Genomic DNA, 18,000 nt, shown 5'->3' on the forward strand with positions numbered 1-18,000 from the left:
GGTGATGTCATTCAAAATCAATATTTATAAATTATGGAGTATGAATGAATGTCACGATATTAGGAGAAAACTAGTCGATAAGTTTATATTGCTCAAACTTTGCATCCACCAGCCATACAAAATGAAAGGTCAATATTTTTTTCGTAACTGCATTTGAAATTTATTCAAGTTAAAGAATCGGTTATTCCGCGCGAAGTGATCAAAAAAGATGCAAACTTGAAATCGACCTTCACGGATTTGAACTAAATTTGGAGAAATTTTTCATCTACGGTTAATATATAAAAACCCAAATTTTTGCGTCAATTGAACCACCCCTCGGACCATGGGAGCACCCCCTGTTTTAACAAATTGCCAGAACCCTAGATTTTCATTTGATCACTTTTCAGGTTCTATTTACTCTAGAATTAAACCGTAAGATGGCTTTTGAAGAAAATTGTTCAAGGAGTCTAGAAAAAATATAATTTTTTTGCGGCAGTGCTGCCAACTATATGATGTTTTCAGGTAAATATTAAAAGTTAATTTTTCTCTCAATGCATATATTTCAATTTTGAAAATTCTAATGCCATTGTGTTCTCAATATATTTTGAGCGCATCCTTACATAAACTGTTTTCAAAAATTGAGAAAATCTTCAAACGGTCATTAAAATCGACCCTGATCTGCTAGAAGCAAACCAAAAACGTAGTTATTCATCATTTATCGTCTACTTCACGATAAATTGGGTGAACTCAGGATACTCAAGTTGGTTTTTTTTTATTGTTGTGCGCTTGCGTTTTATATTGTGATTTTTTTTTGCTTCAAAACAGAGTGTACGCTGAAATTATATTGAGGTTATGTAAATGTATTTTTATGTAAAAATGTCTGAAAAACGCAATGGCATAAGATGGCTCCCATGGCCCGAGAGGTGATTCAATTGACACAAAAAATTGGGTTTTTTTTATACTGGCCCTAGATGAACAGCTCCTCCACATTTGGTTCAAATCCATGAAGGTCGATTACACGTACCTTGATCACTTCGCGTGGGATGACCCGAATTGGTTTTCAAATGTCCGCTTAAGGAGATCACCTCATCAGTCAGCTTCTACATATCGATTTTTTTTCTTCAATCGTTAGAATTATTATCAGAATATTCTTGAAAAGTTTGACAATATAGCTGAGTAACAACTCGTGCTTGTAAGTTTCCTTTGAGTTGATTTTTTGCATCTACAAACCTTAAAGCCCATTTTCCGAAAACCATGTTTTCCAAAATTAATGGCTCACGTGCGTACGTTGGATTCCGAATTTGTTTACATCCAATTACAAGGGAGTTACTGTTTGGTAATACAGTCTACATAGCATTGATCACCTGTCGTCCCTTTCCAAAATTCAAAATAAAATAAAACTTGCACAACAGTAATAAGTTTGATTTGGAATTTAATCGTATACTATATTCTGTCGATTTGCATCTAGCATCAGGATATTAGTAAAAACGAAGATTATATAAAAAACTAAGATAGGCAACTTAAGACTGTTCTAGTTTTTGCCTAATACGACACTACACGGCGCGAGTGTATTGTTATGTGCCCGTTCCCTAGGTCTTTTAACTAGCTTGAACAAGATTGACCATATACCATAATGAATCGTCGAAATAAGCGGCATCATTATATGATGAATGAAAATTACGGGCGGAAATATGTGCGCAAGGTATGTGAGATCAGTTACCTTTCAACTATGCAGTACACATGATTTTTCTTTTAGTTTGCCACTCAAGGACGTAACTGTGCTCAATTTTGTGGACATACTTCAAGCACAGATGTTCGTATTGATGCAGTTTTGAAGAAGACAGTCAATTCATCCAGTGAATCGGACTATGATGGATTTGACGACATAGATGTAAATCATGACGACAAACTGATTTTCATAAACCAATCCCATTCTGATGAGAGCCAAAACTGCACAATTCCAATTACTTCAGCGGTGGATCTCGTGGATCAATCATCACAAGTGAATTCATCTGGCATTTTGAGTGAAAATTCATTAGTGGACAATAGTGATTGTTCCTCAAACGAAGAGTTTGGTTCTTCAGAATACAATGTTCGTGAGGTAGTTTTTCAAAATAATTGTACATATTCTATCTTCCTATATTGGATCTTAACTTTGCTACACAGTATTGTCAACTGATACAAAATATCAACAATTTCTTATGTCGTTTTCGCTTAAGGTAGAAAACAACCGGATCTAACTGCTGTTAAACCGTTTGTTTGAAGCCAGTTTCGAACCTAGATTATGCGCCACTGAACCGAAAATCGGGTTGGGTTTTAACCTGAAATATATTTCGGGTTCGCTCACACCACCGCTGTTTTGCGAGAACCCTACTCAGTTCCATTAAAAACGTTTGTTTGAAGCAACTAGTCTGGGTTGGTTTCTAGGTTCTCAATCGAAAACTACATTGATATTAATTTCAAATTGCCGTAATATTCAAATACGCGTGTAATGCATTCTAGTTGAAAAAGCTTCTCAATTTTTTTAACCATTCTTTATATTTCAGGATTCATTTGGACCGTTCGATAAACCATTTGAATTCAATGCTTCAATTCAAATTTACGATGTTTTGTACATGATACTTAACTTTTATGTAAAATTTAAGTTGACTCAGGAGGCTGTTGTACAGTTGCTAAGAATAATCAATCTGATTACCGGCGTAAAGAACTGTCCTGAAAGTTTTGAGGCGTTTGCTGCTGCATTTCCCAGCTCATATGATTCACATCGTGTGTACTTTTGAATGCCAGTGCGAATATGGCTCTAATACTCCAAACAAGCAAGCTGTTTGTCCAGTTCCTGGTTGTAAGTCAACCAAGTTCGATTTTTTCATGGTACTCCCCATCGAGAAGCAGTTGAAGGAAACTGTTCTAAAATACAGAACCGAAATACATGAATATGAACAATTAATCGAAGCAGACAATATTTCCGATATCAATAGGGGTAAAATGTTCACCAAAATTAAAGAAAATCGCGGCGGAAAATATATTACTTTATCCGTGAACACAGATGGAGCAGCAGCATATCGTTGGACGTTAAATAAACCTTGTTATCCTATTTTTATTGTGGTGAACAACCTACCACCTCGTTTACGCTTTAGCAAACATAATATAATTCTCGGTGCCATTTGGTTTGTGATCCGAATATGTGCATGTTCTTCAAATACTTCTGCTTAGAAATGAAAAATCTTAGAAATGAACTAGAAATAGGCGAGGAAAAATACAATGTAGTTGTCCTACAAAGCTGTTTAGATACAGTGGCCAGATGCAAAGTGCAAGGAACTACACAGTTCAACGGAAAATACGGATGTTCTGTATGCCTTCACAGCGGAAAGGTAGTAAATGGAAATCAGATTCGCTATCCTGTACGACGAGTAGAACAAAGAGAGCATAATACAACTCGATGCATAATGCTGGAGGTTCACGAAACCAAAATTCCCAAGTTTGGAATTAGGAAATTGTCAGTATTCCTAGCAGTACCTGATTTCGACATAGTATTCGGTATTTTTTGTGTATTCATTTATTGCAAAGTTATTTGGAATATTATTACAGGTTTCCCCCCCGATTACATGCACAACGTCCTCTTAGGAGTAGTTAAACTGATGTGGGAGTTATTTACCGCGACATCCAATCACCACAAGCCGTTCTATGTAGGATTACAACTAGAAGAAGTCGAGCAACAAATGCTCAGTATTCGTCCACCAAGTGCATTCTCACGGTATCCTGGAAAATTGGAAGACATGAAAAAGAACAAAGCCGCTGACTGGGAGAATGTTCTTTTTCACTATTTTTATCCTTGTTTTAGTGGAATTCTCCCAAAACCGTTTCTTGATCATTTCATGCTACTTTCCTCATCTATTTTTGAACTTCTAGATGTGCATCTTACTCCAAAGCAAATCACTGCTTGTGAAGTATCTCTCAATTGCTTTGCCAAAAAATTCTGCAAACTTTATGGAGAAGAAAATATGGTATTTAATATACATTTGTTGACACATTTATCGGAGAGTGCTAAAAACTTTGGCGCGTTGTGGAATTCATCCTTATTCCCATACGAAAATGCGAACGGAGTAATTTTACAGTACAGAACTGGTAATAATCACCCTGTCATTCAAATTAGCTCGAAATATTTTTTAAACAGAATATGTCAATACAAATTATCATCAAATTCTGAAATCAAGTTATGTCATTCTAAAATATGTAGTACGACCAAAAATACCGACTTACAGTACGATCAGCGGCTTGTTTATAGTGTACCAGAATATGCTTGTATCGACGCTGATGTACATGAGAAGGAATTCAGTTACCATGACCGAATATTTATTGGGAATACTCAGTTTCGCACAAACCAATCTTGTAAAGATCTTGGCTATGACGACTCGTTTGTTTATATAAACGATACATTCTTCCGTATTGAGCAGATTCTAATTTCTAAAAGCAACGCATCGTTTATTGTTGCAACAAAACTCAACACAACAAAACTATTCAAAAACATGTTTTCATATGTAGTAAGCGATATTTTGGTGCTTAAAAGAACTAATGCTAGTTTTCGACAGTGTGTTAACGTGTCCATAAAAATTAATGGAAACGTAATAAATTTTATTTCGATATGTAAATTTAACAGCCAAGTAGATTAAAAATGTAAAACTAATAATAAACATATATACCATGTGAATAAAACTAATAACTTTTCTTTTCAGTTTTTATGCAATAAACTATTTTTGTTAAAATAAAATCCTCTAAGAAACCTACCGCAAAAGAATAACAAAATTTGATATCATATTTTGACAATCATACACAGAAATCAAAATAAGATTTCAATTTGATGCTGACATCAAAATTTGAATTCGATATGCTGTTATTTTGATGTTGGGCTTTGCTCGGGTTATTACTATATTGAACAATAAATAGGCGACAAAGAGTAATCCACAAACAACAAGCCATAACTTTTAAAGTATTCAAAATAGATATTTGAAGTCTTCAGTAAAGTTATTCGCAAAAGTAAGAGCTACAAATGATGCTGAAGGCATCATTTCGATATAATCACTTCCAAGAAAAGAAATTAATTAACAAAAGCACAATACCAAAAGAAATTCTCCGAAGATACTATTGACCTAAAATAAGCCGTTTTGGCGTTAATAATAGATTACATGTTTTTGGTCATATTTCTGGTAATGGGAAATGATAAAAATCTTTCGTCCGCATTTAATGTTAAATATCTCTTTTGATAATCGTCTGATTTCAACAATAGCTTGTTCGAAAGGTATTCGTATAAGCTGCCTGAAAATATATACAGTGTTAATCTATGTTGTCAATTTCGGCAGATAATAAAAAAAAACTGCGAAGAACGCCATTTTTACACAATCAAACATTCATATCTTGGAAACTAAACAACAGAATCAAAAACAAATTAATAGCGTTCTTACTGTTTAGTAGGTCTTTCATTTAAAATTGGATAAGATCGGTTCAGCCATTGCTGAGAAACACGAATGAGAATTTGTCCGTTACATACACACACACAGAGACACACACAGACATTGTCCCAAATCGTCGAGCTGAGTCGATTGGTATATAAGACTCGGCCCTCCGGGCCTCGGAAAAAATCTTGAGTTTGAGCGAATTCTATACATTTCTTTTATAAGGAATGTAAAAATGTACCTACTTCTTCAGGTACACTTCAAGAAACCACGTCCAAACGTGTTAATCCGATTCAAAATAGATTAACAACTTCTTCTACCACCGTCACACCATCCTACAATGGTGTGTCATCTTATGCTTCAGTGGCAGGTAACAAGGCCAAAATAACGGCTACCGTTACCACGCCTACAAAATCGTTTGCACCCAACGCCTCCTTTAGTCCAATGGATCTAGGTAGCGTAACGGAAGCAAAATCAAAATACCTGCAAGACTCTACGTTACCTATGAAGATTGCTATGTTAAATTCTACCTCCTAACAATTAGCTAAAAAAAATTGTAATGAAATCAAAGTTTAACAATGACTTTAAATAATCATTTCAATTTATTAAATTGGAATTGTAAGTAGGGGTTTGCCCACTACTCGGGTTCTTGTTTGCCCGGCGAACCCTTCTTTTCAGGGCGGCCTGGGTGCTTCTACAGAATTTCGGATTTTCGTTTCACAAGAAAAAAAAAAGTAAACAAACAAAATAAATTAATAAGTTTACCAACCCCTAATTCTCCACTTCCTGTACTGTGCGCTGCTTGATCTCGTCGATCTGCTGCTACCGTTGGCGGGAAAACGGGCGGTTTCTTCCGACCGGCCGGGACTACAACGGCCGAGTTCTCCCGGAATGGCGTTGGCTGCTCCGGCAGCGGTCCTTGGCGTTTAGCTAGGGAGGTGAGCTTGGCTCCTTTGTTGGAACCTCCCTAGCGACGTTGGCGACGAATCGCCGGATCGTCTACTCACCGTAAACGATCCCGGAAGTTACCGCAGTAAACTTCCCAGGGGGAACCTTTGTCCGCCCTGCTTCGTTCTCCTTGGCTATTAGCTATAGAGGAGAGCTAGGCTCGTTCGACTTATCCTCTATAGCGAGAACGGTCGATGTCGTGGTTCCTTATTGTTTAGCCGGGGAAGCGAAAGCACTCCTTTACACTTAGCTTACCCCTATTGGCGAACCGACACCGTACACTACACTAATGCCCGAACCACGGCCGGCACTTTTGACGGTTTTAGCTTGCCGTCGCACGCGCGCACTGAAAATACTTTCCTAGTGGCGGGAAACTGTCCCGAAAACAAAAACAACTGATCGGGCGTCTGATCGATACCGTGGTTCGTCACTATCTCTCCATCTCGATGGCCGCCTTTTTCACTCCACCAACCACCAAAAAACACACCGCCGCATAGCTGTCATTGCCATGGTACAGCATAGTTAGCAATCACTTTTACAGCGAGAGGAGAGCGGAGACCTACCTAAACCCTATGTTACTAATTCACAAACGTAAAACAAAAATTATCTAACCTATCTGTACGAATAAAACCGTTCACAAATGCGAAAATGAACAAAAATTTACAACTAAATGTGAACGGTACCGAACAGCGGTGAGCATAATTTTACGTAAACAATACACTCTACGGAGTGTATACGCAAAAAAGGGTATATTTCCACCCAGTGCAAAATTGTTACCCTGGCGGGTTACAATCTCGCCCACACCGGGTGGAAAAAAATTGGAAACAATTTTTTTCTAACCTAACACCGATACAATAATAATAAAGAAATGAATCAATAAATAAACAAAGAAAAACTAACTAACCCTAACCATTTCTTCCGCAATTTATCAATAATATTCATCACAAAAATAATCGACCGAGTGTCCTCGTCGGTGAAATGTTTGCTCAAGTTTGGTCTGATAATACTGACAGCATACGCGAAGCGAGAGGCTATCAGCCATCGTCATTACTCGGTTATGGGTTGAACCCTAAATCCAATCCGAATACAAGATCGGTAACAACTCGAAAATCCCAAAATTCTGCAAGTGGCATTGACAATTTTCAATGTTTCAACTTGCAGGGGAACGGTTGTCGGCATTACATTGTTCGTTTTTTCATCGACTGTCCAGAAATGTCTTTCGTGTCCTAACGGTACCAGTACTACAAGCCTGTGCTGGGGTTTCAATCCAAATACATTCATACAATTATCCCATTCATTCATCCTCAATCACTGGCCTACTCGATCATTCACATTCCGATAAGCACTTCGAATTGACCCCAAAACAATGTCATCTTATCATTCACACATTCATTCACTCCTTCAGTACGTTTCTGCACTCATTCATTCACACATACAATACCGCGTAACGCGTCATCATTTCTCCCACTCGCAGACATTCCGGACAAAATGTTTGTAGGTTCGTCCCTTTTCGCCTTAAAACGCTTCGTACATGGCAAAAGAAACGTTTGAGAGGAACCAAAGAATGTCTTTCGCATAATTTAAACAGATCAAAATGATTCCCGCTGGAATCAAACGAACCACCCCAGGTTTAACCACAAACCCAAAATTATGCGAAATGAAATTTTATTCGATTCGAAATCGAGGCGCTTTTTACCCCATTCGCTCTTCCACTCACACTACTCTGATCCAAATCGGGCTACATCTGCATGATGCAGAGCATTGATGCGAACATCGGGGAAACTGTCAAAATTGAATGGATGAATGAATCATCCTCAAAATATAAATAAAAACAAAACAGTTCGCGAAATTGGCGGTCGCAAATTGTTTTTATTCGCGATTTTTATACCGTTTCCGCGCGATTTCTCGTGATAGTTTCGGTCGAGAATCAGCCTTTTTTTAGTGTGCCTATCGAGGAAGGGACAGGTGAATATGTTTTTGGTGTCCCAAATTAGGGGATTTTAATATAATTTGGTGCACCCGTAGGTGCGAGTGCTCCCAACAGAAAGGGGTTTTTGAAAAATTTTATGTTGCCGAACACGGCAGAAGAATGATGTGTATGCGTCCGGCGGTGAAAAGACGGTATAGGTTCGTTTTGTTTCTTCCAAACACTGGTACTGGTTTGGTGAGAAAGTTTTCTTTACCGTAACCGTCTCGACCGCCGGAGCAAAGCAAATTAGTGGATACTTTGATTACCTCACTGGGCGAGTGGGGCGCAAAAGAATTTTTTTGTTTTTGTTTGCCGAACACGGCAGGTAGTGTATTTAGATGCGTCCGGTGCCCGGGAGAACGGCACGGTATAAGATTAGTGTTTTTTTAGTGGAGTATTCCACCCTACCGTAGTCGTCACCGGGGCCGGAGCATATATTTCATGCGAGTGTTTGTTTACCACACTGCGTGAGTGTGGCTATGAAAAATTGCAAGAAGGTGTTGATGAACCTTCTCGCGGCTGAGTTGGTCTTCCACAATAATAATAGAGAAGACGGAGAAATGTTTATTGTTTTTTTTATTCGGACCCATGTCCGTGTTGTTGCCGTCGGGAACTGACGGCTGCTTTTGGAAAACTTCCAAGTGAGTAATCCATATAAAAGCATACCATCAGTCCACAGACGGCTCGGAAATTTTTTTTATGCTGGTTTAAGGAGATTTGCTGGCCAAACTCCGAGGTTTTTACCTGTTAAATCCTCCAGCTCGTAGGAGGATACACCCTTTTTTGAGACAATTTTAGCCGGTAAGTATCCAAGTTTAGCATTGTACGACTCGAGTGCATTCGACAACTTCATGTTTCGACGGTACACCATTTGTCCCGTTTCAAAAGGTTTGGAGAACTTTCGATGACGCAAGTTGTACTGATGTCGAATGCCCTCGCTTGCCTTTGCCAAATTTTTGACCACAATCTCCCGGATTTTGTCTATCTGTTGGTGTCTTGTTTCTAGGTCACCCTCACCGGAAATCCTGCTGAAGTCATCGGCAGATGCCATTTCACACCCGTGTATAATGAAATGAGGACTAAACCCAGTGGAGGAATGAACGGTAGTATTTAGGATGCGCTCCACATCGGTGATGTGGACATCCCAATTGCGCTGCTCGGTTCGAGCATATGCCCGGATTGCGGTGTTTATCGAGCGATTTGTTCGCTCCACTGGGTTAGCCTGCGAATGATAGCGGGAATTCAGCCAATGTTTGACGTTGGTTTCTTTTATGAATTGACTGAATGTTCCTTCGAGGTGAAAGTGGAGGCATTGTCGCTTAGCAGAATTTCCGGGCTACCATGGCGATTGAACCACTGTTCGCGTAGTATCGTACAGAGTGATGTACTAGCGATTTTGCGAACGGGGGTTAACATGACGTACTTGCTGAAGACGTCGAGGACGACAAGCAAGTGTTGATTGCCACGTTTGCTTTTTGGAAGAGGACCAATATAGTCCACAGAAACCATTCGCCATGGTGCATTAGTCGCACGCGACTTACCCATTTCGGGCTGGACTGGGACGAAAGGAGCTTTGATTTCCTTGCACGTCCCACATTCTCGAATAAACTTTCGAACTTTCGATCCCATACGAGGCCAGTAATATCGCAACTGCACTTCGTGGATCGTTTTATCGTATCCCACGTGAAGCAAATTTTCGTGGGTACGTTGGATCAAATCTTGACGGAACTCGGGTGCTGGGACGAGTTTCCAACTGAACCGCGAGTCGCACGGAACAACTTTCGAGTTTACATACTTGAAAAGTTGATCATTTTCTACTTTGAAGTCTGCATAATCGTCAGGATTTTGGATAACTTTGGACTTCATGGAACAGTACCAGTCTGAGGTGGACAAAGCTGAAACGGCTGCTACGGCCCGGGATAACGCATCAGGAACGACATTGTCCTTGCCTTTCCGGTGCTCAATAGACATATCGTAGAGTTGTAATTCTAAACTCCAACGACTCAAACGTGAACTGGTTTTCCATTTAGTCTTCAGTATCCATGTAATCGCTGACGAATCAGTGACCAGTCGAAAATGATAACCTTCCAAGTAACCTCGGAAGTGTTCAACCGCCATTATCACCGCCAGACCTTCCTTCTCAGTTGCATGATAGTTCCTTTGGGGAGTGGTCAGTTTGTGCGAAAAGTATGCAACTACTTTCTCACCCTCGGGATACTCCTGCACCAGAACAGCAGCGACTGCTACGTCGCTAGCGTCCGTCTGAAGAATGAATTCTTTGGAGAAGTCTGGTGTGACTAAAACTGGAGGAGTGACTAGAAGTTCCTTCATTTTAAGGAACGCGAGTTCTGCCTCGGAGTTCCAAACTAAGCTCTTGGTTTTCGTTTTGAGCAGATCGGTCAAGGGAGCAGTGGCCTCACTGAACCGATCGATGAAGCGGCGGCAATAACCGCACATACCTAGGAAACGACGTAGTTTCGTTACGGTAACCGGTCTCTCGTAGTCGAGAATCGGTTGAATTTTGTCAGGATTGACCTTGAGTCCGTCCCGATTCAACAAATAACACAGAAACTTAAGTTCGGGGACTCCAAAACGGGATTTTTCCAAATTGATGGTTAGGTTGGCTCTTGCTAGACAGTCGGCCACTGCTTTGAGCAACTGTATGTGATGCTCGAATGTTTCGCTTACCACGATAATGTCATCTAGGTAAACGAAAACGTAAGGTTCCCATTTACCTCGTCCTAGAACCTGGTCCATCAGTCGCGCCAGAGTAGCGGGGCTGTTGACGAGACCAAATGGTAGACGAGTAAATTGGAACATACCCCTGCCGGGAACACTGAAAGCGGTATATTTGCGACTGTCCTTGGCCAGGGGTACCTGGAGAAAGGCCTCCTTCAAGTCTATAGTAGACAGGTACTTCGTCTTGGGTAAACCGCCCAATATTCGCCCAGGGTGGGGCAGAGGGTATGCATCTCGTACAGTACGCTCATTGAGAGGCCTAGCGTCTAGACAAAGGCGAATTGAGTCGTCTGGTTTCGTTACCGCCACAATATTAAGCGACCAATCCGAATCAGACTCCTCGATAATTCCCATAGACCGCCATCGGTCAACTTCTTCCCAGACCTTTGACAGTTTCTTTGGGCTCATGTGATAAGGATATCGGCAAACGGGTGCCGCACCTTGGAATTCATCTTTGATAACAATCCTGTGCTCTGTGAATGAGGTTGGGCTTAGCTTTCCGGGCTCTACTGCCTGGAAACACTTTTTTACTTCTTCTACGCGCGCTAACTGTTCCGAAGTGAGTATCGACTCACGCGGTACTTCATCTTCTTCGTCGTCTTCCGATTCCTGACCTGAGTTCAACAGAGCACAGTTTTGTATCTCAGGAGAAATCCCAAAGGCGCGCCAAAAGTCCATACCTAGAATGGAGTTGACGGTCAGATGCTCTACTACAAGAGTGCATAGGACCTTGGTCAAATTTTGAAAAGTATACGGGAGATACGCTTGTCCAATGATTGGTAAGGATTGACCGTTCGCAGAACGTAGTTCGAATGGGCGTTCCAAACTTTTCAAGGGACTTTTCGAAAACTTTCGGTATAGCTTTTTAGTTATAATAGTGAGGTTACTACCACTGTCGAGCAAGGCTTTGAAGGATTTGCCGTACACTGCGACAATTGCAAACGGACGGTTATCGAACGGGTCGTTAAGGACGATGGTTTCGACAGACAACGAATTATCATAGTCCTCATCACGAGCCGGTCGAAAACTGTCTTAAATCTGGGGATCAATAATGAGTTGTTGTTTGGAGCGCTGTTTTAATGCCAACTGCGACTTCAGTTGGTTCTGATCCCGTTTTTTAGGCAGTAAGGGCAACGAGAAACATCAAAACCTTTAAACGCACACACGATGCAGAAGACCCGCTTTGGTTTCCGACATTCCTCATGTTCGTGTCCTTTGTCTCCACAATTGTAGCAGACGCCGAGCACGGGAGGACGATGCTTTTCCAGCAAATACTCCAGACACATTATAGGTTTCTGCGGTGGTTCTATGGGTTTTTTATTGTTTCCCTCGAGATTCTTTCCATCCTGATTCCCTTGCTGTTTCTTTTTCTGGTTTTCAGGAGGCTTGCTTGAATCGAGAACTGCCGGTTGGGCATTCTTGTTCCAAAACGTTTTGGATTTTGCGTTGCCGTTATTCTGTCCACCTCCCTTTTGGTTTTGATTATTTTGTTTGTTTTGTGGTGGATTATCAGAATAAGCAGCAACTTCCCGAGAAGAACCGAAAACTTTCTGATAAATCGGCGTCTTGGAGGCGTCGATCGATTTACCAAGACTCATCAATTCTGAGAGCGAGTTCACTGGCCTGAGGATTAACATTTGTTTATAATCGGCTTTCAGGTTCCGCTTGAGCACGTCGAGTTTTTCGCTCGGTGCCATTGGAACCGTCATAGCACGAAATATTTTTTCCATTTCCAGGAAATATTCCTGGAAAGATTCGTTACGCATCTGCCGGCGCTGGAGAGCCTTCATCTTGAGCGTAGCATCAAGTTCAGGGTGTACAAAATTTACTTTAAGCTCGCATACAAGATGGTTCCAGTTAAACAACCGGTTTTGCGCACGCATAGCCTGATACCAGGTCAAAGCATTACCAGTGAACAAATGCATCGCAGAATTGAAAAGTTCGTCTTCGCACATTTGTTCACATGCAGCGTAACTCGCTACGGTGTCCAAGAATTCATTTAGTCCCGTTCCTTCATCAGTTCCAGCATACTTCCGAATTTTCCAATCAGCGACGCGTTGCGGGTTACGCGAGTAATTCCTTGGGGCTGCCATCGATCCGTTTCCCGCGTTGGTAGATATTGAAAAGTTCGGATAGGATGGTCCCGTCCGCTGTTCGGTCCATTCAGGAATGTAAGGCTGGTTCTGAGTTTGGTACGGGGCTGTGAATCCGGTATTCTGTTTCGGTTTCTCGATTGGAAGTGATGGACATATATTTTGTTGACCCGAGAATCCTCGCTTCAACACAAATTGATCGGGACTGGGCGCCAGTGTTGGGCGAGGAATCTCTGGTTCATCAAATGAATCGGGTACGTCCATCAAACGCAAATCTTCCAGATCGGTCTGCAGATCCATCTCAGGAGCACTTTCCTTCTGATGTACTAGTGCCCGAAGTTCACTGACGGATTCACGAAGTGAGACAACTTCTTGAACCGTCTTTCTTAAAACTGACGAAATGGTTGTCAGTTAAGCAATCCCACCCATTAGCGTTTCAGTAGCTTTTGAAAAAGCATCAGACCCCTGAGACGCTAGGGCTCTATTATCGTCGGATTGCTGTCGAATCTCGTCCCTCATCTCGCACAAGACACGCAACAGGTCGTCCCCTACGAGCTGTTTAGAAAGAGATCCTTGGTTATCGGAAGGATTGGATCCCTGTGGAATCGCAGGTACGTCTGTACTCAGCAAATCTCCCAAAATTTCTCCATCCTCCCCTTCTTGGTTGTCGGGAGGAAGTGCTGCCTGTTCGTCACTAAAATGACTGGCATAAACTGCTAGAACTTCCTCCAGCAACCCTGAAATTTCCTGATTGACCTCCCCTGCCGCATAATTTCGGATAACCTGGAGCCTAGACCCCAAATGAAGCAACCGTGTTCGGTAAATCTCCTTGTTTGGGCACTGGAGATCTTCCTTGATTGTTAGTAATTTACCAAGGCAGATCTCCTTTTCTTCACCCACATCACCCCGGAAATTACGAACTAATTCCCTCCGAGACGACCGCTCATGTGACGAAATTCCCCGAAGACGCCGCTGCCGCTGGACACCCCAAAGATCCGAATCAGGAGAGATAAAAATGCTTCGAGATAGCAACTCAAAATCCAGCTCATCGAAATGTAAATGATCGACGCGCATGAACACACACGCTTGGTTGAATTTATCCAACGCCATCATAACTTGCGCTATATTGGAAGAAATCACCAAGACACAAAGCATGTAAGTACTGACACGGTATTATTTCTGATTTTTCGCCCACTAACGATTCCCTTAAAATTTCAGGAAATCAAGCTGCTCCAAAAATGTCTCAAACCGGATTGAGAATACAAGGCGATTGGCCACCGCAACCGAATAAATGACAACAACCTTCAAACTACTCGTCCGGCAGACCAAACACAAACAACGCAATCCACAAATTCGGACAAAAAAAAGGAATAAACAAAAAATCGAAAAAATACGCCAACAAATGTAAATAAATAAATAATACGACCGCGGAAGAATATTGCGGAAGAAACCTCACCGACTGTTCTACGAAAATCCTAGATTTAGTAGAAGCACCCCACACTCCGGAAGAAAAAAATATTTTCCAAAATAAGAAAATATTTCTTTCAGTGTGTTTTGCGCTGTGCGCCAAATGTAAGTCGGGGTTTGCCCACTACTCGGGTTCTTGTTTGCCCGGCGAACCCTTCTTTTCAGGGCGGCCTAGGTGCTTCTACAGAATTTCGGATTTTCGTTTCACAAGAAAAAAAAAGTAAACAAACAAAATAAATTAATAAGTTTACCGACTTTTATTCCTCCACTTCCTGTACTGTGCGGGCGGTTTCTTCCGACCGGCCGGGACTACAACGGCCGAGTTCTCCCGGAATGGCGTTGGCTGCTCCGGCAGCGGTCCTTGGCGTTTAGCTAGGGAGGTGAGCTTGGCTCCTTTGTTGGAACCTCCCTAGCGACGTTGGCGACGAATCGCCGGATCGTCTACTCACCGTAAACGATCCCGGAAGTTACCGCAGTAAACTTCCCAGGGGGAACCTTTGTCCGCCCTGCTTCGTTCTCCTTGGCTATTAGCTATAGAGGAGAGCTAGGCTCGTTCGACTTATCCTCTATAGCGAGAACGGTCGATGTCGTGGTTCCTTATTGTTTAGCCGGGGAAGCGAAAGCACTCCTTTACACTTAGCTTACCCCTATTGGCGAACCGACACCGTACACTACACTAATGCCCGAACCACGGCCGGCACTTTTGACGGTTTTAGCTTGCCGTCGCACGCGCGCACTGAAAATACTTTCCTAGTGGCGGGAAACTGTCCCGAAAACAAAAACAACTGATCGGGCGTCTGATCGATGCCGTGGTTCGTCACTATCTCTCCATCTCGATGGCCGCCTTTTTCACTCCACCAACCACCAAAAAACACACCGCCGCATAGCTGTCATTGCCATGGTACAGCATAGTTAGCACTTTTACAGCGAGAGGAGAGCGGAGACCTACCTAAACCCTATGTTACTAATTCACAAACGTAAAACAAAAATTATCTAACCTATCTGTACGAATAAAACCGTTCACAAATGCGAAAATGAACAAAAATTTACAACTAAATGTGAACGGTACCGAACAGCGGTGAGCATAATTTTACGTAAACAATACACTCTACGGAGTGTATACGCAAAAAAGGGTATATTTCCACCCAGTGCAAAATTGTTACCCTGGCGGGCTACAGAATGCTCGTTCATTAAAAACGTGCGAAGGCGAATTTTTCAACTTCTTGAGGATACATAATGTGCATATAACCGTTGTGACCGAAACTTTTTTTAAAACCAAATATTAAATTGAAGAGTAACTCTAATTTTGTTATTCATCGATTTGATCGAATTGTTGGATTCGGCGGAGGAATCGCAATAGCGGTTAATCGCAGGTTCGGGTATCAAGGGTATCGAAGTTGATACTAATCTTGGTATCATTTTTATTGCTGCAGCCTATTTGCCTTTTCAGTGCACTGGCGAGCAAATTCATTTCTTGAAAGGAGACACAAAAACTTACAAGAAATCGGTCGAAATTCTTCATAATCGGTGATTTTAACGCCAAACACCGATCCTGGAATAATGCTCAAAGCAATTCCAACGGTAAACTACTGATTATTATTCAATTTTGGTCCCGAATGGTCCTACATGCTATTCGTCTGTAAGGAATCCATCAACAATTGATTTGGTTTTGACAGATCAAAGTCACCGTTGTAGCGAATTGATTACACATGGTGACTTTGATTCTGATCATCTTCCAGTAACCTTTTCACTTTCTCAAGAAGCTGTTTCCAATCCCATTAGCTCAGTGTTCAATTATCACAAAGCGAATTGGGAAAGGTACAAAACTTATATTGAGAATAATTTTAATCATGACCCTGATTTACAAAATAATGCTGACATTGATGCGGCATTACAAAATTTAAGTAATTCTATAGTTGATGCTAGGAATTTATCAGTACCAACAACACAGAAAAAATTTAATGCTCCTATTATTGACGACGATCTTCAACTTCTGGTTCGCTTGAAGAATGTTCGAAGTCGTCAATATCAACGTTCTCGTGATCCTGCTATGAAATGTATCTATCAGGATCTACAAAAAGAAATTAAGCATAGATTCACACTTTTAAGAAATGTCTCTGTCCCATCCCAAAGGACCAAAGGAGTGACAATAACCTTCTTAGCAAAGTCACTCCCAACGATTTATCATATCCCCTTCAAACGGAAACGGTTGGTACGGTTGTCCTCGTTTCTTCCTCCTTTAAGATTCGAAATGATTCGTTAATTAAATTATTCATTATTTGAATAATTTAATTGCCGTTTAACGTTGAATCATCTTTAAACCCAACTCTGCACAGTAGGCCTGGCCGTTTTAATATTTGCGACATATGAAAATATGCTTCATATATTAATATTGACAAGAAAAACACTATAGAATAAATGTAGTGTTTTCCAGGATGCTTTTCAATACTGGCTGTGTAAGGGTTAGAATAGAATAGAATAGAATAGATTCACACTCTTAAGAAATGAAAATTTCGCGAAAGAGGTTGAACAATTCCAGCTTTGAAGGAAGGTGACCACATACTTCTTACAAACGAAGAAAAAGCTCAAAAACTTGCTCAGCAGTTTGATAGCGTCCATAATGTTAATCTCAACGTTGCTAGTCCTATTAAAACCAAAGTCTTACAAAAATATGAAAACGTTTCAAATCAAGTATTGTCTCGAGACGATATTGTTGAAACATACTATGATGAGATCAAATCCATCATGAAAAAGTTAAAAAATATGAAAGCTCCAGGTTATGATGGAATTTTCAACATTCTTCTTAAAAACCTTCCCGAAATCACAATGAGATACTTGGTCAAAATATTCAACAAATGTTTTGAATTAGCATACTTCCCTGAAAGATGGAAAAATGCCAAGGTTATTCCTATTTTGAAGCCAGATAAAAACCCAGCAGAAGCATCTAGCTATCGACCAATTAGTTTACTCTCTTCTATTAGTAAATTATTTGAAAAAAAAATCATCCTAACTAGAATGATGTCACATATCAATGAGAATTCTATTTTTCTTCCTGAGTAGTATTGGACATTCAACTACTCATCAACTTGTGAGAATAACTAACACGATAAAGGTAAATATCTCAGAGGGCTATTCCACTGGAGTTGCTCTTCTAGACATCGAAAAAGCTTTCGACAGTGTTTGGCACAAATGATTAATTACCAAAATGTGGGATTTCGATTTTCCTATTTACATAATAAAGATAATTAAAAATTATTTTACTAACCGTACCCTACAGGTTTCTTATCAGAATTATAAATCTAATAAGCTACCCGTTAAAGCAGGTGTCCCTCAAGGATCAAGCGTCGCTCCAATA

The 18,000-nt window shown here is 40.8% G+C and overlaps 1 protein-coding gene across 11 annotated transcripts in view; it reads right to left on the reverse strand.

Annotated features, from left to right (window-relative positions):
• The window catches only part of LOC131682841 (cytoplasmic phosphatidylinositol transfer protein 1), a 550,652-nt gene that overhangs the window by 524,168 nt on the left and 8,484 nt on the right, over positions 1–18,000 (reverse strand). The gene's annotated exons all lie outside the window — the stretch shown is intronic.

Source organism: Topomyia yanbarensis, chromosome 2, assembly GCF_030247195.1.
Source record: "Topomyia yanbarensis strain Yona2022 chromosome 2, ASM3024719v1, whole genome shotgun sequence".
Lineage (NCBI taxonomy): Eukaryota > Metazoa > Arthropoda > Insecta > Diptera > Culicidae > Topomyia > Topomyia yanbarensis.